Source organism: Papio anubis, chromosome 7 (genome assembly GCF_008728515.1).
Source record: "Papio anubis isolate 15944 chromosome 7, Panubis1.0, whole genome shotgun sequence".
In the NCBI taxonomy this organism is placed as follows: domain Eukaryota; kingdom Metazoa; phylum Chordata; class Mammalia; order Primates; family Cercopithecidae; genus Papio; species Papio anubis.
Window position 1 is genome coordinate 33731123 of NC_044982.1, and position 21233 is coordinate 33752355.

General features: G+C 46.6%; 1 protein-coding gene and 1 pseudogene across 9 annotated transcripts in view; one reads left to right on the top strand and one right to left on the bottom strand.

The window, feature by feature from the left end:
* The window catches only part of DCAF4 (DDB1 and CUL4 associated factor 4), a 34688-nt gene extending 29422 nt beyond the window's left edge, over positions 1–5266 (bottom strand). For 3 of the 9 annotated variants that reach the window (XM_021941353.2, XM_021941356.2, XM_031668012.1), the window contains exon 1: positions 5057–5264. The gene's annotated coding sequence lies outside the window, so the exon portion shown is untranslated. Of the gene's footprint in view, positions 1–4658; positions 4874–5056 lie in introns of those variants that run through there. The other 6 variants (XM_021941351.2, XM_021941348.2, XM_021941354.2 and 3 more) reach the window with 4 other exon arrangements.
* On the top strand, positions 929–2282 carry LOC103886359 (annotated as a pseudogene).
* Positions 5267–21233: the final 15967 nt, after the last annotated feature.

Below are 21233 nucleotides of genomic sequence, written 5' to 3' on the forward strand. Positions count from 1 at the left end.
GGCAAACATCTTACTTTGTTCTTTTTTCTATTCCTAGCATCCATGACCTAGTTGGTGCTTAGCAAATTTTTGCTGAACTGAAGCAAAGCAAAACGAAACCTGTGGCTACTTTAAGTCTCAAGTAGCTTCTTTCTGCTCTGGGTTATTTCCATTTACTACTCCGCACACATTTACAGAGCGCCCACTCCATGTGAGGCGCTAGGGAGTGGGCAGAGATAATAAGCTGTGCTCCCTGGTCTCAAGGCACTGATTGTTTAATATGGGAGACAGATGCACAGACCAACCCCTGCAGCGCAGAATAAGGGTACAGACCCAGGTCTCTCCAGGTGTGGTGGGAGAGAAGGGAGTGACTGCTCCACGTGCCTGGACTGGAGGTGGGGGAGGGAGGTAAGTGCCGTCTGAAGAATGAAAATGTCAGGGAAGCCTGGAGCGGTGGCTCATGCCTGTAATCTCAGCACTTTGGGAGGCCAAGGTGGGCGATCACCTGAGGTCAGGAGTTTGAGACCAGCCTGACCAACATGGTGAAACCCCATCTCTACTAAAAATACAAAAATTAGGCCGGGTGCAGTGGCTCATGCCTATAATCCCAGCACTTTGGCAGGCTGAGGCAGGCGGATCACCTGAGGTCAGGAGTTCGAGACCAGCCTGAACAACATGATGAAACCCCGTCTCCACTAAAAATACAAAAATTAGCCGGGCATGATGGTGGGTGCCTGCAATCCCCACTACTTGGGAGGCTGAAGCAGGAGAATCGCTTGAACCCGGAAGGTGGAGGTTGCTGTGAGCTGAGATAGTGCCACTGCACTCCAGCCTGGGCGACAGAGCAAGACTCTGTCACAAAAAAAAAAAAAAAAAAAAAGGCAGCGGGGGCGGCGGGCCTGTAGGCCATCTGGTATGGCCAGAGCCTGAAGTTCAAGAAATTGGGGGTATGAACCTGCAGAGGCAGACAGGGCATGGTCACGAGGACTCTGGGTGGGCGAGGAGTGACATGATTAGGGCTGCTAAGAAAGGGCACCTGAAAGGCAGCGGCATGGGGAAGAAGGTGACAGTAAGAACTGCAGCAGCAACCCAGGTGAGATGAACTCACTTACACATTACGGACATGGTATGTGGGATAGCAGAGCCTGGATTTTGATTTAGGCAGCGAATTTCATGGGAGAGGTGGAGAGAGGAGTTGAGAAAGGTTAAGTGAATAACTGGTAAAGTCATGAGCAGGGAGACTAAGAATAAAGGAAGAACACTTTGGGGAGAGGAGAGTAAGTCTGATTTTGAACAAATCAATCTCAAGATGCAGGCAATGGGAAATACGGGTCTGATAATACAGAGAGAAACTGAGCCTAAAGAGACATATTTGAAAGTAACAAGGATATGGTGACACAATCTCGGCTCACTGCTACCTCTGCCTCCTGGGCTCAAGTGATTCTTCTGTCTCAGCCTCGCGAGTAGCTGGGGCTACAGGCATGCGCCACTATGCCTGGCTAATTTTTGTATTTTTAGTAGAGACGGGTTTTGCCATATTGGCCAGGCTAGTCTCGAACTCCTGACCTAGTGATCTGCCCACCTCGGCCTCCCAAAGTGCTGGGATTACAGGCGTGAGCCACTGCACCCGGCCTTCGCCCAACTGGCACATGAAAGGATACCCAACATCATTAGTCCTTAGGTAGATGCAAATCAAAACCACAGTGAGATACCACTTTATTTAATTTTATTTACTTATTCCCTCCTACTCTCCTTTTCTCCACTTCTCCTGAAGTGCAGTGGCGCGATCTCCGCTCACAGCAACCTCCATCTCCCCGGCTCAAGCCGTCCTCCTGCCTCACCTCGGAGTAGACGGAATTACAGGCGAGTGCCACCACACCAGGCTAATTTAAAAAACATTTTTGGCCTTCCGCCACGGCGCCATTGGAGAGTAGCAGCCATGGGCTCTGCGCTACCCTATGGCCGTGGGCCTCAACAAGGGCCACAAGGTGACCAAGAACGTGAGCAAGCCCAGGCACAGCCGCCGCCGCGGGCGTCAGAGCAAACACACCAAGTTTGTGCGGGACATGATCCGGCAGGTGTGTGGCTTCACCCCGTACGAGCTGCGCGCCATGGGGTTACTGAAGGTCTCCAAGGAGAAACGGGCCCTCAAGTTTATCAAGAAAAGGGTGGGGACGCACATCCGTGCCAAGAGAAAGCAGGAGGAGCTCAGCAAGGTACTGGCCGCCATGAGGAAAGCTGCCGCCAAGAAAGGAAAGCTGCCGCCAAGAAAGACTGGGCCCCCTCCCCTGCCCTCTCCTTGAAATAAAAAACAGCTTGACAGAAAAATAAAATAAAATAAAAATAAAAAATATTTTTGTAGAGACGGGGTCTCGCTTTGTAGCCGCCCAGGCTGGTCTCGAATTTCTGACCTCCAGCGATCCTCCCGCCTCGGCGCAGTGTTGGGATGCCAGGCGTGAGCCACCACGCGCGGCAGCAATTCTGAGATTTAACACAGCGAGCCAGTATGTGCCCAGCGTATGCGTATGTAGTGTACAGAATATGTGAACCACCTTCTATAAAGGTTCATGCACGAGAAGGTCGGCTCTCTCTCACAGTCTTGCAGTTTTCCACACACAAGTGGCAAATATTTTTGCACCGGTCTCCAAAATGGTGTCTGGTTTGGGAGCCCGCAGCTTCCGGAATTACAGGCTCTTACCTGCTTCCAGGGCACCATGCCAGGCCTGGCCTCAACAGGCCCAAGGCGCAGGCCCAGAGGAGGCGAGGGGCGGTGGGTGCGCTACACCCAGTAGGGGGCAGCCCCGGGCTTCCACGCCACCCGCAGTGCCGGGCCCCCGCCCCCCAACACTGGCCAGCTCGGGAGCCAAGTGTGGGGGATGGCAGCCCGCACACTTCGGGACTGGCCTCGCCTCCCCCGGGAGGTAGGCTTGACATCACAGGGGGTAGGTCCAGCCTTAGCACGAGGCCAAAGCTCAGAATGGGGGAGGGGCTCCATCTCCCCACGGGGCTCTTCGGTTTGGAGGCCTCGGGGCTGTTCTGATTTCTAGGCAGGGCCTCACCATCTTGTTTAGCACATGGTTAGGGGCCCTGGACTAGAGCCCAACAACCGCGGCTCAGAGACTGGGGTATCCTGGGGCTGCGGGGTTGATTCTTGGGCGGATGAGAATGTTCTGGAATTAGGCAGCGGTGATGGTTGCACAATCTTGCCAATTAAAAAAAAAAAAGTCACCGGATTGAACCCTTTTTAAAAAGTGAATTTTAGGGTATGTGAAATATCACAGCATGGTGTAGTATACATCATATATATATATTTATATATAAACTACACATATATATGATGTTTACTACACCATGCTGTGATAGTTAAAGTGAGAAACATCCTAATTATCCAAAAACAGGAGAATTTTGTTAAGAGTCTGTAGACTGGCTGGGCGTGATGTTCATGCCTGTAATCCCAGCACTTTGGGAGGTGGGCGGATCACAAGGTCAGGAGATAGATGAGACCATCCTGGCCAACATGGTGAAAACCTGTCTCTACTAAAATACAAAAAATTAGCCAGGCTTGGTGGCGCGCGCCTGTAGTCCCAGCTACTCGGGAGGCTGAAGTAGGAGAATCGCTTGAACCTGGGAGGCGGAGGTTGCGGTGAGCCGAGACCGCGCCATTGCACTCCAGCCTGGGTAACAAGGGCGAAGCTCCGTATCAAAAAGGAAAAAAAAAAAAAAAAAAAAAAGTCTGCACACCAGCGGGCTGTAGTGTGCAAAACGCTAACTCCACTGGTTTGTAAAGCTGAATACAAAGTAGCTTCTACAGGCCAGGGCGGTGGCTCATGCCTCTAAAGTCTCAGCACTTTGAGAGGCCGAGGTGGGAGGATTGCTTGAGCCCAGGAGTTCAAGACCAGCCTGGGCAACATAGTGAGACACCACTCCCTCCCCCGGCCCCGTCTCTACAAATAATTTAAAAATTAGCTGGGTCTGGTGGTGCGTGCCTGTAGTCCCAGCATTTAAGAGTTGTTCATTGTAAAACAACAACATTTTGGACGGCCGACTTAAAAAACAACAAAGTTTTCTGTTAACATTTATTTAAGAAATAATTCAGGCAGCAGGCTTTGTACTAACGCCCCACCCTGCGTTGGTATTTTCAATCCTATTTTACAAATGAGGAAACAGCCTTAGAGGGCTAGGTACCATACCCAGCGTAAGCTAAATGGTGGAACAGGGATTCCACCTCTGTTGGTAGGACCCCCAGGCCTGGTTACCCACAAAACATCACCTCAACTCTAATTTCTATCGTAATTTAAAATCAGAGTTTGGGACTTTGGAACTGTTTCCTCTAAGAAGCTGTCCCCTCAGTTTCCTTTGCTTCTGGCTGCGCCACTGGAGTCACAAGACAATGCCTGTAGAACACCATGGTGAAAGGTGTCTTGGTTTCTGAAGCCCCCGGGGAACCCACGAGGCGTGGAAGAGCTGGCTTTCTCGTTAACACACAACTCAGAGTGAAGGCAAGGGCCAAACCCAGGCCCCAGCACTTGCTAGTTTGTTCGCTACCCCTCACGGACAACCAAACTGCACCCCTTTCTGCGTCTAACAAGCACATCATAGCGCTCGTGCTGGGAAAACGTAGTGCCTGTGAAGCAGCCAGCATAGTGCCGGCCACTTCGTAAGCGTCAGCCACGCCTTACCTGTTATGCTGACCTGAACATTCACGGGGACACCGCCCCAAGGCCCGCAGCCCAGCCCCCGCCAGGTGTCTGGTGGGGCCTTCAGCAGCAGGGCTTAGAGAAGCGCTTAGAGAAACGCCCTCAGCGGCGACACTCGGGGTGCCCTCCCTGCGTGTTTACGGTTGTAGCGCTGTTCCCGCCGGAGGGCCCCACGCGTCCCCGAACGGGCTAAGCGCCCTGCCCCAGCTGCCACCTAGGCCCGGTGGCACCGGCGTTCCACGTGCTCGCTCCTCCCCGCCCCTCCCCGCCCCTTTCCCTGGCCTTCCTCGCCGCACCCGTCTCCCACTCTGAGCTCTGCAGCGGGCGCGCGGCAGCCCTCGAACCGACGCCAGTAGGCACCCCAGGCAGCACAGACTTACCAGTTCAGCAGGTCCCTTCCGGATTCCCCTCGGGCTCAGTTGTGCAGAAGTTGGGCCGAAGCGTGCAAGGACCCGGAAAGACCAAGGTGTAGCGTCAGCCAGTTAGGTGGATACGTTTTGGTGTTGTAGCAGCCGATAGGGCTATAGCAGCCGTCCTTTCCTTCTCACTGGACGCGGCTTCTGTCTGTCGACGTCAATAGGGGCGATCCTACGCAGAAGGCGGGGAGTGGGGCTTCGGCTCCTCCCAGGCTTGGCCTGTCTGGGCCGGATGCACGTGGAGGCTGGTCCGGGAGCGCTTGGGGGTGGGGCCAGGCGCACGTGGGGGTGGGGCCGGGGGTGCTGCTCCCGGAGCAGCGGAACTGTCTGGAGCCGCTTTCCTGAGAGGCCGTGTCCTCCAACCCCGCAGGCTGATCCGGCCCTGGAGAAGTCCTCTCCCTGTAGTGGAAAGAGAGAAGGAGTCTGTGAGGCGAGGGACAGAAGTAACGTGATGTTATGACAGGCGGCGATGCCTTGGGCAGTGGCCTCAGGCGGCCGAGGCCGCTGCCCTGGGTCTGCGTTCAGGGTGTAGCGTAGCGAGCCCTGACCGTGCAACCGGGGTGCCTCCGTGCTGCCTCCAGTACTGCTGCTTGCTGTGGGACCTAGGGCGAGTCTCTTCCCTTCTCTAAGCCTTGATTTCTTCTGTTGAGAGAAGGGATCGGATCTATCATTCTCGTGTCGTCTCCAGCTTGGAGTTTGCTCAGACCACCAATATTTCTAGAATGACCTATGTGTGCTGTGCCTGTCCCGGGTATCAGCTGACGGTTTTGAGATCTAATGAAAGGAAAACGGAAGCGTCTAATGTGCTTGTGGCCCGAAGAGACAGTTTGTGAGGACAGCTGGGTTCACAGAGGCCAGGCTTGTTGGGGTCCAGCAGCAGGCCTGGTGCGTCATGTGGCTGCATAACCCAGGCCCCTGCCCGCGGCTGGACCCGTTAGAAAGCAGGCGGTGGGGTTCATCCATTGCACCCCGTGCGAAGGCATTTTAGCCCTTAAAGAGGAAGCTAGGATTTCAGGCTAAACTCCTGGCTGTCAGGAGTTTATAGATAAGTGCAGGGTGTGGAGCGGGGCTGGGTGAGGAGGGAAGTGAGAGAAGTGGGTATAGTCAGAATAAAGAACCGCTTCATGAAGCTTGAGCGGCCTTGAAGAGAAGGCAAAGAAAAATTCTGCCTGAACAAACAACGTGGCTCGAGGCCGCTTCAAGTCGGCTGGATGGGAGAGGAGTCTGGAAGCAAAACTCGGCAGGGTGGGTTGGGGCTTGGTGACGCAAGAATTACCGGGGAAAGAGTAGTCAGGCCGGGCGCAGTGGCTCAGGCCTGAAATCCCAGCACTTTGGGAGGTTGAGGCAGGTGGATCACTTGAGGCCAGGAGTTCCATACCAGCCTGGCCAACATGGCGAAACCCCCGTCTCTACTAAAAATACAAAAAATTAGCCAGGCTTGGTGGTGGGCGCCTGTAATCCCAGCTACTGGGGAGGCTGAGGCAGGAGAATTGCTTGAACCCAGGAGGCGGGGGTTGCAGTGAGCCGAGATAGCACAGTTGCACTCCAGCCTGGGCGACAGAGTGAGACCCTGTGTCAAAAAAAAAAAGGTAGACAATGGGAGGCTCTGAGGGTTCTAGAGTTGGGAAGTGACAGGACTAGAACTGTACTTCTGAGAAATCACCGTGTTGGGGGTTGGGGAGAAAAGATTGTGGAAGGCAGCTGGGAGATCTCTAAGGAACTTATTGCAGCAACAGTCCTTGTGAAAGGCAGTGAGGGCCAAACCAGGGTGGGGATAGCCAGGATGGAATGGCAGGGTGCAGATGGGAGGCAGGATTCAGAGGGAGAACAGGCCAGACTTAACTTTCGGGGAGAAGTCGAGCTGGATTTTCCACTGAAGAGCCGGGGGACACTGGAGGAAGGTGGCAGGAGAAGTTGGCTTGGGCTTGCTGAGTGAATGAGTGGCTGGCAGCCGGCCAGCAGGCTCTGCTGAATGTCCACGGAGGGGACAGTGAGGTGGGCATGAGATATACTTTGGGGACCTGCAACACACACAGAGAAAAGATTAAAGAATGTTTGCAAATCAGTGAACAAATGAAGCTTGCTGGGCCTTGGGCAAGTCATGAGGCATTCCGACCTCAGTTTCTTCACAGGTTAGAATGAGGATAAGACACCTACTGAGAAAGGTTGTAAGGAGTAAGCTCTGATGATGGAGTACCTCACCCAGGACTTGGTGCACAGCGCCCATTGGTTAAGCATCCTAAATTGTGAAGGTAGCTTGGTATCTAGATGATGTATATTACCTTCAAAAGTAAAAGTTATTTTTTCATTTCATCTCCAGAATTTGAATCCAAGGCAAATGTTGTAATGAAAAGGAATGAATCTATAGAAAGAGGTTGGAAAATATATTGCACATGACAAAGGCTAAAAAAAAGTGTATTTTTTTGTTTGTCTGTTTGTTTTGAGACGGAGTCTCGCTCTGTTACCAGGCTGGAGTGCAGTGGTGTGATCTCGGCTCACTGCAACCTCTGCCTCCCAGGTTCAAGCTATTATCCTGCCTCAGCCTCCCAAGTAGCTGAGATTACAGGTGCCTGCCACCATTCCTGGCTAATTTTTTGTATTTTTAGTAGAGATGGGCTTTTGTCATGTTGGCCAGGCTGGTGTCGAACTCCTGACCTCAGGTGATCTGCCCACCTTGGCCCCCCAAAGTTCTGGGATTACAGGTGTGAACCGCTGCACCCAGCCTTCAAATACTAGATCTTATTCATTCTTTCAAACTATGTTTTTGTACCCATTAGCCATCCCCACATCCCCCCATCTCCCAAAATATAAAATTTAAATATTAATTTAAACAAATCAACATTTGTTTAAATCAACTGCAGGAGTTGTCCTTTTTTAAAAAGAAAAAAAACAAAACAGGCCAGGCACAGTGACTCACGCCTGTAATCCCAGCACTTCGGGAGGCCCAGGTGGGCGGATCACCAGGTCAGGAGATTGATACCATCCTGGCTAACATGGTGAAACCACATCTCTACTAAAAATACAAAAAATTAGCCGGGCATGGTGGCGGGCGCCTGTAATCCCAGCTGCTCGGGAGACTGAGGCAGGAGAATGGCGTGAACCCGGGAGGCAGAGCTTGCAGTGAGAGATCGTGCCACTGCACTCCAGCCTGGGCGACTGAGCAAGACTCCATCTCAAAAAAAAAAAAAAATATATATATATATATATATAAATTTTAAAAAAACCTTTTTTTCTTATCGAGATAGGGTCTTGCTATATTGCCCACACTGGTCTCAAACTCCTGGGCTCAAGTGATCCACCTGCCTCAGCCTCCTGAAGTGTTGAGATTACAGGTGTGAACCACTGCACCCGGCAGGAGTTGGCCATTTTAAAAGGTGATGTGTATGTAAGTTGCCACAGGAACTAGGATGCCTGTCAAATCCCATCATGGAGATTAATCCAAAATAAAATCAATGCAAGAGAAATGTAATTAAATTAACATGCCCATTGTGAGGTAACAGTCCATCCGGGGCCTAGAAAAAGGATCATTTTCATCAGAATTTCTCAGTGTTTTTTCAGTAGTATCCAAGTGAGTGTCTTGGTCACTGAAAATCTTAATTTTTTTTTTTTTTAGATGGTGTTTTGCTCTTGTTGTCCAAGCTGGAGTGCAATGGCATGATCTTGGCTCACTGCAACCTTTGTCTCCTGAGTTCAAGTGATTCTCCTGCCTCAGCCTCCCAAGTAACTGGGACTACAGGCATGTGCCACCACACCCAGCTAATTTTGTGTTTTTAGTAGAGATGGAGTTTCTCCATGTTGGTCAGGTTGGTCTTGGACTCCCAACCTCAGGTCATCTGCCCGCCTTGGCCTCCCAAAGTGTTAGACAGGCGTGAGCCACCTCATCTGGCCGGTCCCTGAAAATCTTGATCTAGAACAAATCCCTAGTTCCTTTCTTTTCTTTTTTTTTTTTTTTTTTGAGACAGAGTCTTGCTCTGTTGTCCAGGCTGGAGTGCAATGGCACCATCTCGGCTCACTGCAACCTCTGCCTGCTGGGTTCAAGCAATTCTCCTACCTCAGCCTCCCGAGTAGCTGGGATTATAGGTGCCTGTCACCATGCCCAGCTAATTTTGTATTTTTAGTAGAGATGAGGTTTCACCATGTTAGTCAGTCTGGTCTTGAACTCCTGACCTCAGGTGATCCACCCGCCTTAGCCTCCCAAAGTGCTGGAATTACAGGACCCGGCCTCTAGTTCCTTTGCTAACCTAATGAAATACCCAACAAAATTCTCTACACCTCTTTGTATGATTACATGTTCACCAAACTGCTGATGACTGACTCCATTATCGTGATTTTGGAAAAGAGGGAGCCCTGGGTAATGGGCAAGAATATTCTAGACATCAGGAAGTTACATGTCTCAATAATTAACTGATCATATTCGTATTCTGTGTACTTGGGTAGATAAGTAATTTCCAAGGATCTGGTCCCAATAACTTAATACATAAAATGTTGGAACCCATAAACTCGCTGACAAGATTTTGCCTCTAAAATATTAGTCTTAGCTGGTTAGCAGCCTGACCAATATAACAGTTAATAATGCATAATAATCTAAGAAAACTTGAGGAGCAGAAAAGCACAAAGTGAAAAAAATACCCAAATTACCTGTGATAAATCCATCCCTCCAAAAAAACCACTGTTAATATTTGGATGTGTTTTTTCTTTTTTTTTTTTTTTTTGAGACGGAGTCTCACTCTGTCGCCCAGGCTGGAGTGCAGTGGCCGGATCTCAGCTCACTGCAAGCTCCGCCTCCCGGGTTTATGCCATTCTCCTGCCTCAGCCTCCCGAGTAGCTGGGACTACAGATGCCCGCCACCTCCCCCGGCTAGTTTTTTGTATTTTTTAGTAGAGACGAGGTTTCACCGTGTTAGCCAGGATGGTCTCGATCTCCTGACCTCGTAATCCGCCCGTCTCGGCCTCCCAAAGTGCTGGGATTACAGGCTTGAGCCACTGCGCCTGGCCCAGGATGTGTTTTTTTCTAAGCATGTGTTTGTTGTAACTGTTTTTATCCTTCAGTTATTAATTCAACAAATATTTACTGAGCGCTTGGAATGTCAGGTCTGTTCTAGGTGCTGGGGATGTAAGTGCTTTTTTTTAAATAAAGAAAATTGTTTTTGAAAACAATCACAAACTGATAGAAAACTTCCAACTACAGAATTTTTGTTTTTCTTTTTCTGAGGGCAACCACTGACTTGATGCATCATCAATCTGGAATGCTTTTAGTTTGTATTTCTTACAGACGTGGGCCTTCTATGTATCCAAAGCATAACCATCAAAATTGAAAAATTGACATTGATACACCACTGTCACCTAATCTTGCATTCAATTTAATTCAATTGACTTTAATCTCCATTTCATGGAAATTGGTATTTAGAAACCAAGACCTGAGTGCTAAGTATGCTTATTGCTATTAGGATATCCCTGTTCCAAGGCCCTCTCCATGGTTACGGTTGGGAACACATACCCACACACTCCCACACACACAGTTACATCTATATTTATTTGTACATCTATCAATCTACCCACCTATCTTGAAAACCATGAGTTTGCACCAATATCTCCAATTCTAATCCATCACTATAGGGCTGATTCTAATTTTCTCCCTTTCTTTATTTGTAGCTTCCTTCTCCAGCAGTGACATTCTCATTATTTTTATTTACTTGTTTGATCAATCCCCTTGTACGTAACCATCTCCTCTCTCTGCCCCCACCCCCTACCCAATACAGATGTCCTCCTTCCCCACTCAGGTTCTGCAAACCTGTGCTGGGAAACCCTGTACCCTTCACACATGAGGAAGCCTTCCTCAGTCTTCCTGGGCTCCAACATTCCATGTGTGGACACAATTTTGAATAAGGCAGACAAATTCTTTCCTTTCAAAGAGCTTACATTCCAATGAGGAGGGGGACAGATAAATAAAAATAAAAAGGCAGGGCATGGTGGCTCACATCTGTAATCCCAGCACTTTGGGAGGCCGAGGTGGGTGGATCACCTGAGGTCGGGAGTTTGAGACCAGCCTGACCAACATGGAGAAACCCCATATCTACTAAAAATACAAAATTAGCCAGGTGTGGTGGCACATGCCTGTAATCCCAGCTATTTGGGAGGCTGAGGCAGGAGAATCACTTGAACCTGGGAGGTGGAGGTTGCAGTGAGCCGAGATCACGCCATTGCACTCCAGCCTGGGCAACAAGAGCGAAACTCTGTCTCAAAAAAAAAAAAAAAAGAAAAAAGAAAAAAAATAAAGTAAAAATAATGGTAAGTGCAATGACAAGACGTGTCATTGCATGTGATAAGAAGTTGATGTGATAAGATGTGATAAGAAGTGACTGGGGTGCTATTTTGGTTCAGGTGACTATTCTCTTTTTGCTCCCCTGTCCGCCATCTACTCTTCATCCTTCTTTGGGCTGCTCTGTGCATATTTACAAAACGCATTACCAAGACTCCTTTGCTGCCAGCCTTCCAGTTGAGTTCAACCAGTGAGAGACACCAGTAGCAGATAGGTGGGTGGGTGGAGAGAGAAGTGAAGATTTTGCTTGCTCCTTCCTTGCTTGGGAATGTTTCTGGCTCCTCGTCCAGGCGCCAGAAAATTTCATTTCCTCCGCTTGCTCCTTTGAACCTCTTGGTGGTCATAGCTTCCCACTCTTACTAGCCCCTGGGTGTCCCAGTGATCTTATTTCTCTTCATCTTGCCTAAACTGTTAATAGTTATTTTGAATCATCTCAGTCAGATTCTGTTTCAGAAAAGGGCTCTTTAAGGTAATACTTTTTTTGTGTTGTTGAAACAGTATATTGTGAATAATGTTTTTTTGAGGTCAATAAATATGCTTATACAATGTGATTTTCAAAAGTGCAGTCTCATTAGTCAAGACAGATCACTATTTAGCCAGGCTTATCTTTCTGGATCTGAGTACACAATGGATTACCTTCTCATCCTGTCTTGGCCTCATGGCTAAGTATCTTAAATTGTGCATTAAAGAGAGAGCATGGGGCCAGGCATGGCGGCTCACGCCTGTAACTCCAGCACTTTGGGAGGCCGAGGTGGGCAGATCAATTGAGACAAGGAGTTTGAGACCAGCCTGGCCAACATGGTGAAACCCTATTTCTACTAAAAATATAAAAAATTAAGTGGGCATGGTGGCACACACCTGTAGTCCCAGCTACTTGGGAGGCTGAGGCAGGAAAATTGCTTGAACCCGGGAGGCGGAGGTTTCAGTGAGCTGAGATCGTACCACAGCACTCCAGCCTGGGCAACAGAGCGAGACTCCGTCTCAAAAAAAAAAAAAAAAGAGAGAGAGAGCATGTTGTGGTGACTACCCAGGCATCTAGATTACCCAAGTAATACAGTTTGAGGCTTATGTATGGTACAGAACTGTATTTCCTTCAGCAGGATTCATCCTTAGCTGTTAATTTCCATTCCTTGCCATAGAGAGGGGGTCTCGGTCTTAGAAATCAGTGAAGCCTTTTCTTGGACATACAGAGAAGCCATTGCAGGAGGTGGCGCCAGGAATGGTGCTTTCATTTGGAGGATTCCTAAAATAATTTTTACAGCTTTTCCCCCCCTCTGTTAAACATTTGCAAATTCGGGGGTCTTCTTCCAAGGAGAGTCTAGACTAGAGAATGAGGAGGGGCTCACAGGAAGAGTGCCTTGCTAGAGCTTCTGTGAGCATCATTCACGACCTCAGCGAGATAAAAGAACATAAAAGAATGTGCATTGTTTATGGTGTCAACAGCTTTATAAACATGGAAAGCTATAGATTGAGAGAAGGGGGAAAATCCAGCAGAAAGAGAGCAGGAAAAAAAAAAAATCTTGAGGCAAGCAATTGTTGGAAATCTTACTGCCTCCCTGGTTTCTTCTGCATTTGAATTTCTGTTGAACACTGATAGGAGGATTGCCTTTAGGGGACATGAGGAAGGGAGTTGGGAAGTATTCAGTTTCCGTTTAGCCCTAGGAAACTACAGGCGGACTTGAAGCCAAACTGAATTAATTAAGAAACGGTATGGGTATGTGCGTGTGCCTTGGGAGAGTTTTTGAAAATCGGATGAGAATGTTGTTCTTAGCCCCAGGAGAGGGGCATAGGGACTCTGAGGGCATGAATCTTTCTGTTGTGTTTTCTGGGGTCACATCTGTACAAAATCAGGTAGGCCAAGAAGGCTAACGTAAGCAACCTCTTCAGCCCCAATTGTGTCCCCGCTCCATCTCTCAGGTGAGTTAACACACTTGGGGCCACATGCTTTCATAAATTAATTTATTCCTAGTTCTGTCCCAAATTCGATGACATAGTCCCCTGTTACGCATTAAAGGAGATAATTTGAAGCACTGTGACCTCATCCTTCCAGATTAGAAAAGTGTTGTACCATGGGTAAATAAGACAACCTCTTTGGAAGTGCTTTGCATATTGGAAGGAAGACACTTTATACAACTGTAATTATTGTTAACCATTACCCAAAATACAGCCTGGGGGTCCAGACTGCGTGCTGTGGAGGCACTTGGCCTGTGTTTGAATTCCTGTTCCTTTGCAGTTTAACTGTGTGACGTTGGGCATGTTACTTGACTTCTCTGGATCTGAATGCAGAATGGATTTCCTTCTTATCCTGTCCTGGGTTTCTCCAGGACAGCCTCAGTTTTCCCATCTGAAAAGTGAGGAACCCACCTCCGTGTGAGGATTAAATGTGCTGGGATTATACAAAGATGTAGAACAATGCCTGGCCCACAGTGAGCACTTGAGGACACAGTGAACTGGAACCCAGAAGGATGCATGAAAACCTTCTTCCACAGACATAGTGAGAATCCCAGCAGCTTGGCTGTAAAAGCTGGGAAAGTAAAGGAGAATGCAGAGGGGGGTTTTCCAGGCATCTGTTTCCCCATTCTCAGGCATGGGTATGATTTCTCTGCTCCCCTGAGGAAGCAACTCTTTGAGACAAGGGTAAGATTCAGCCACGGTGTATTGCTGTTGCAGAAGCTTTAACCACCTCAGCTTACAGCAGAGGTGTCAGCAAAATAAGCTTCTCTTTCTGCAAATGGCTTCTTCTCACCGCACCTCTGTGGACAGTGTTTGATGGTGGGATTGGCTCATTTTCTGGAACCAAATAAACATTTGTTCCCACTAGCCCCATAGTGCTAGCATCACTATTAATGAGCGGCAGTGTTGTCCATTGCAGCAGGAGTCATTAGGGAAGCCCTGGTAGAGCTCTGTTTATTACCAGGGGAGGTGTCAGAGGCAGAGAAAGCGCAGCTGGGACTTCCAGGCCCCAGCAGATCACGCAGCACAGGCAGCCAGAGCAATCATTCTTAGACTTGTGAAGTCGGGACATAAATTCCAAGAGGAATAAGAATGGGTGAGATAAAGGAGTTGGGGTCCATGATTCAGAGTCATTTTTCAGATTTCTGAAATTTCGAATAAGTTAAGGTTAGATGGTGGTGCAATTTAAAGCACACTTCCTAAGGAGGTCGCAATTTGAGCAATGCCTTATTAAGGAACAAGCTAAGCTCTGAGCTGGTTTCTTTGTCAGTGATTGTACTGTCTGGTGCTCAGTAAATATGCATTGTAGGTGCTGTGGATTGGCCGGGCCATCAGGGAGATCTTCAGAATGAATAGGATCCATCAGAGTGCAACATGCACAGAATATATATTGTGGCAAAATCCACTGGCCCCTTAACTCTGAGACTAAACCAGTCCCTGCAGACACACTGAGATTGTGCACAGCTAGTTGCTTGGCAGAGAATACTGAATTTACTTATTTATTTTAATTTTTTCTTTTTTGGGACAGAGTCTTGCTCTGTCACCCAGGCTGGAGTGCAGTGAAGTGCAATCATGGTTCATTGCAGCCTCAACCTTGCTGGCTCCAGCGATCCTCCCACCTCAGCCTTTTGAGTAGCTGAGACTCCAGGTATGTGCCACCATGCCCAGCTATTTTTTTTTTTACTTTTCAGAGAGATGAGGGTGTCACTATAAGTTGCCTAGGCTGGTTTTGAACTCCTGGGCCCAAGTGATCCTTCTGCCTCAGCCTCCCAAAGCACTGGGATTACAGATGTGAGCCACTGTGTCGGGCTGAATTTATACAGATAACGAGATTGCTACAGAAAGAGGTGCTTCTCAGAACTTGCTTAACGCAGCCTGATGATCACAAAATATTTGTTGGTGCTGGTTTTAGACGAGGTTGCTTTTGGCTGGATGGATCGGTATTAGTTTGAAAGGACTGCCATAATAAACCACCACAGACTGGGTGGCTTTACGCAATAGAAATTTACTTTCTCAGAGTCTGGGAAGCTAGAAGTCCAAGATCTAGGTGTTGGCGGGTTTGGTGTCTTCTGAGGCCTCTCACCTTGGCTTGTAGATGGCCTTTCCTCTGTGTGTGAGCATCCCTGGTATTTCTCTGTGCCCACATTTCCTCTTCCTTATAAGGACACCAGTCAAACTGGATTAGTGCCCTAATGCCCTCCTTTAAACTGAATCACATCTTTATTTATTTACTTTTTGAGACAGAGTCTCTCTCTGTTGTCCAGGCTGGAGTGCAGTGGCATGATCTCGGTTCGTTGAAGCTGCCCCAGTTCAAGCAATTCTCATGCCTCAGCCTCCTGAGTATCTGGGACTACAGAGGTGTGCCACCATGCCCAGCTAATTTTTATATTTTTACTAGAGACAGGGTTTTGCATGTAGGCCAGGCTGGTCTTGAACTCCTGGCCTCAAGTGATCTGCCTGCCTCGGCCTCCCAAAGTGCTCGGATTACAGGTGTGAACAACCATGCCTGGCCCGAATCACCCCTTTAAAGGCCCTATCTCCAAACACATTCATATTCTGAGATAGTGGGGATTAGGGCTTCCCTGAATTTCGGAGGGGGTCATGATTCAGCCCATAACATACATGATCCAGTGTAAATGTTTTGAGAACAATGGGAGATGGGATTCTCACTATTGGAGAAGAGAGCTATAAATGTGGAAAGATTGAAAACTAGATTGGGATTGAAGTACTACAGTGCAATTATGGACATACATGCATACACACACACACACACATATAAATATGTACATGTATATATGCATATGTTCCTTGCCTCTGGGTACCAAGAGGGCTCAGGAGCAGCAACACCCTGACAGCAATAAGTACAACCAATGTTCAAATGTTGGTTCCTAAAAATTATTTTTTACTAACAGGAACCAGGTTTGTTGTTGTTTGAGAAATGGCTGTTTCCAGGGATAGAGCAGCGAAGGTCTGAAATGAGACCAGGCTATTTAATTTGAAGGGGCGCCTACTGGCCAAATCTGGCACTATTTAAATGAATGATGATAGTAATCAATTATAACCCACTGAGTTAGTAGGAATCATTGAATCCACACTGATATAATTAACTAAATGAATAAATAGGTCTGGCAAGGTGTCTCATGCCTGTAATCCCAGCACTTTGGAGGCTAAGGCGGGTGGATCACTTGAGGTCAGGAGTTTGAGACTAGCCTGGCCAACATGGTGAAGCCCCATCTCTACTAAATATATAAAAAATTAGCCGGGCGTGGTGGCATGTGCCTGTAATCCCAGCTACTTGGGAGGCTGAGGCAGGAGAATTGCTTGAACCTGGGAGGTGGAGGTTGCGGTTGCAGTGGGCCGAGATTGCACCACTGCACTCCAGCATGGGCAACAGAGCAAGAATCTGTCTAAAAAAAAAAAAAAAGAATAAATGAGGAGAGGAGAAAACATTTTCTTGCAGTAGAGTGTCAATGAATAAATGGAGAAGGAACGATGGAGTCAGAAAATCACTATTTAGGCTGGGCGCAGTAGCTCACGCCTGTAATCCCACCACTTTGGAGGCTGAGGTGGGAGGATTGCTTGAGGGAGATCAAGACCAGCTTGGGCAACATAGTGAGGCCCCATTTCTCAAAAAAAAAAAAGAATAAATTAGCCAGGTGTGGCACATGCCTGTAGTCCCAGCTACTTGGGAGGCTGAAGTGGGAGGATTGCTTGAGTCTGGGAGGTCAAGGCTGCAGTGAGCCCTGATTGCACCAGTGCACTCCAACCTGAGTGACAGAGTAAGACCCTGTCTTGAAAATAAATAAATAAAAAAATAAATAAAATCATGATTTGGCAATCCTTATCATCATAATTCAGAAAGGAAACATCAATGGACGCTGAGGCTAGAGAGCAAAAGTTTGATGAGGTAAGGTTATCTACATAATTTCAAAATATGTCCTAAAAATACTTCTTAATTACAAAGGGGAAAAGAGTAACATACTGTGGAGAAAGCTGGCAGATACCACCTTGATCAGGTGATCAAAGTTAATATCACCAGTAATAACACAAATCTAGATTGCATACCATCTGATGGGAGGCAGTGAGAAGAACACAGCGTCATTTTTTGTGGTATTTCTGCCAAAAGCACATATCCTGAATCTAACCACGAGGAAACATCAGACACACACAAAAAACTGTCCTGTAATCTTCAAAAATGTGAAGGTCACGGAGACAAAGGAAGTAAAGAACTATTCCAGATTGAAGGAAACAAAAGAGATGTGACAATGCAACAGTTCATCTGAACTGGTTTATTTTGTTTTCTAGAGGATATTATTGGAACAATTTGCAAAACTTGATTGAGTCTCTAGATTAGATGGTCATAATGCATAGTGTTAATTTCCTGATTTTGGTGTTTTTATTTTGGTTATGTAGGAGGATGTCCTTGTTTAAAAGAATTATAGACTAAAGTGTTTAAGTATGATGGGGCATGATCGTGGCAATTTTTTTCCAAATAGTTCAGGAAATCAAGGGGTTCTTTGTTCTAGTCTTGAAAATTAATGTTTAAAATTATTTCAAATTTATAAAATTATCTAGACAAAAAGAAGGTAAAATAAAGGTATTTTACAAAACAAAATGGACAAACAAAAACTGAGTGTTTGTTGCCAGCAAACCCACTGAAGGCAATTCTAAGGCACATTTTTTTTTTTTTTCAGGCAGAATGAAAATAATCTCAGATGGAAGGTTGGAGAGAAATGAAGGAACAAATAAACAAACAAATGGAGAACAAAGAAAAGGGTAAATGAATGGGTAATGTACAAGAACATCAACTGTGGAGTTTTAAAATACATGACAAAATAAGTTGGGAAGGAGATATGTAAAGTTACATATTCTTTTTTATTTTTGAGATGGAGTCTTGCTCTGTTGCCCAGGCTGGAGTGTAATGGTGTGATCTCCACTTACTGCAACCTCTATCTCCAGGGTTCAAGCAATTTTTCTCCCTCAGCCTCCTGAGTAGCTGGGATTATAGGCACCCGCTACCACGCCTGGCTAATTTTTGTATTTTTAGTAGAGATGGGGTTTCACCATGTTGGCCAGTCTAGTCTCGAATTCCTGACCTCATGTAATCTGCCCGCCTTGGTCTCCCAAAGTGCTGGGATTACAGCCGTGAGCCACCACACCCGGCCTAATGTTAAATACTCTAAAAATTGTTTGCATTTTCTGGGAGGAAGGTAGATGTACTGATTACATTATATTTTGATAAGTCAAAAATGTATATTATAATGGAATTTTGCTCTTGTTGCTCAGGCTAGAGTGCATGGTAGGATCTGAGCTCACTCCATCTCAAAAAAAAAAAAAAAAGAAAATACAGGTAGTCTCCTAAATTATCTTATTAAATATATATGTACACACACACACACATACACACACACACACACACACACATATATTTTTTTGTTTTGAGACAGAGTCTCGCTCTGTCCCCCAGGCTAGAGTGAAGTGGCACAATCTCGGCTCGCTGCAACCTTCACCTCCTGGGTTCAGGCGATTGTCTTTTCTCAGCCTCCTGAGTAGCTGGGACTACAGGTGCCTGCCACCACGCCCAGCTAATTTTTGTATTTTTAGTAGAGACGGGGTTTCACCATGTTGGCTGGGCTGGTCTCAAACTCCTGACCTCAGGCAGTCTACCCACCTCAGCCTCCCAAAGTGCTGGGATTGCAAGGGTGAGCCATTACGCCCAGCCTGCATTTTCTAGAGATCAAGGAGGTAGTTTTAACCAAGACTGGATGCCAAAAGTTATAAAAGAAAAGATAAACATATTTGACTAAAACATTAAAAATATTTTGTAAGTGATACCATAAAAAAGTTATTGGGCAAATTGTACTAACTGTAATGCAGATGGTAGTCAGATTTAATTTCTGTAAAGTTAATCTTGAAAATTTCAGCTCCTGTAAATTGACAAGATTAATATTAAATGATACAAGTAGATATTTTCTATTGCTTCCCAACAGAAAAATGGGCAACAGATATGGAGAGAAAATTCACAGAAGTCCAAATATATCCAACAGCCATATAAAAAGGTGTTCAAATTTCTTGGTGGTCATGATGGGGCCACTGGCATTACCTTCATATAAACAAGAAAAGGTTGGGGCCCCTTCCTCTGATTGAACGCCATCAGGATGCCTGTTTTTGCAAACCATTTATGGGCCAGATTTCCGCTCCATCATCCATCGTAAGCACAAACTGCACAGTGTATGCAGCGGCCCAGATCCAGAGAAATGCAAATGCACAATGGAATATTCCTTTTTATCCATTAAACTGGCAAAAAATTAAGAAGAGTCGTGATACCTGTTGCCAGCAGGACTGTGGGGTGACATCCATTGCTAGTGGTGTTGTAGAGCATTCTGGCCTTTTTTTTTTTTGGAAGACAGTCTGGCAATATCTATTAAAATTAAAAATACATATTTCCCTTGACCCTAGAATCCTACTCCTAGGAATCTATTCCATAAAATAAAAGTGCTAATTTGTACGAACATGTGTGCAAGAATGTTTATTGCGGCCTTGTTTGTAGCTGCCAAGAACCAGAAACCTAGTGAATGGCCATTAATCAGGGAATGGCTGAAAAATTAAAATATATTACTCCATAGAATATTATATGGCCATTCAATGGGATGAATGATAGCCTTACCAGATGTCTGAGAGAGATTTCCAAGAGATACCTGTGAGTGAGAAAAGTAAGATGCAGAATGAGTGTAATATGGTTCCATCATTATGAAAAAAGAACAGAAAACTTCCCTATATGTGTTGGTGTATATGAAAATGTATACTGGTGTGTGTGTATGGTTACAAAGGAAAATATATACGGACACACCCTATTGTTGTTGGAGGAGGAGAGAAAAAGAGAACAGTTGTTCCTAATAAAAACAGCAAGTATGATATGATCCCACCCATGTAAAACTGTGGCGTGTGTGTGTACATAAATGCACTGCAAGAAGTCTACCTCATTTTTACTGGTTAGGATGGTGCAATTTTAAGAGACTTTCATTTTTCATGATTGTATCTTTATGTATTTTTCCAATTTTTTTTTTTTTTTTTGAGACAGAGTCTCACTCTGTCACCCAGACTGGAGTACAGTGGCGCTATTTTGGCTCACCACAACCTCTGCCTCCTGGGTTCAAGCAATTCTCATGCCTCAGACTCCCAAGTAGCTGGGACTACAGGCGCATGGCACCCCACCCGGCTAATTTTTTATATTTTTAGTAGAGATGGGGTTTTGCCATGTTGGCCAGGCTGGTCTCGAACTCCTGGTCTCAAGTGATCTGCCCACCTCGGCCTCCCAAAGTGCTGGGATTACAGGTGTGAGCCACCGCGCCTGGCCATATTGTTCCAATTCTTTTTTTGTTTTGTTTGTTTTTGAGATGGAGTCTCGCTCTGTTGCCCAGGCTGGAGTGAGTGAAGTGGTATGATCTCCGCTCACTGCAAGCTCTGGCCCCCGGGTTCATGCCATTCTCCTGCCTCAGCCTCCCGAGTAGCTGGGACTACAGGCGCCTGCCACCACGCCTGGCTAGTTTTTTTTTTTTTGCATTTTTAGTAGAGATGGGGTTTCACAGTGTTCGCCAGGATGGTCTCGATCTCCTGACCTCGTGATCTGCCCGCCTCCGCCTCCCAAAGTGCTGGGATTACAGGCGTGAGCCACTGCGCCCAGCCATGTTGTTCCAATTCTTCATAATAGATGTGCATTGTTTTTATGTCCAAGAAAAAGATGAAATTATTTTCACATTGAAAATAACAAAAACCAAATAAACCTCAAACTCCTAATACCAATAGGCCTCAGTAATGTATATATTCTTATTTATCTTTGGCTTGAGGAGGCTCAACTGGAGAAAGGGAT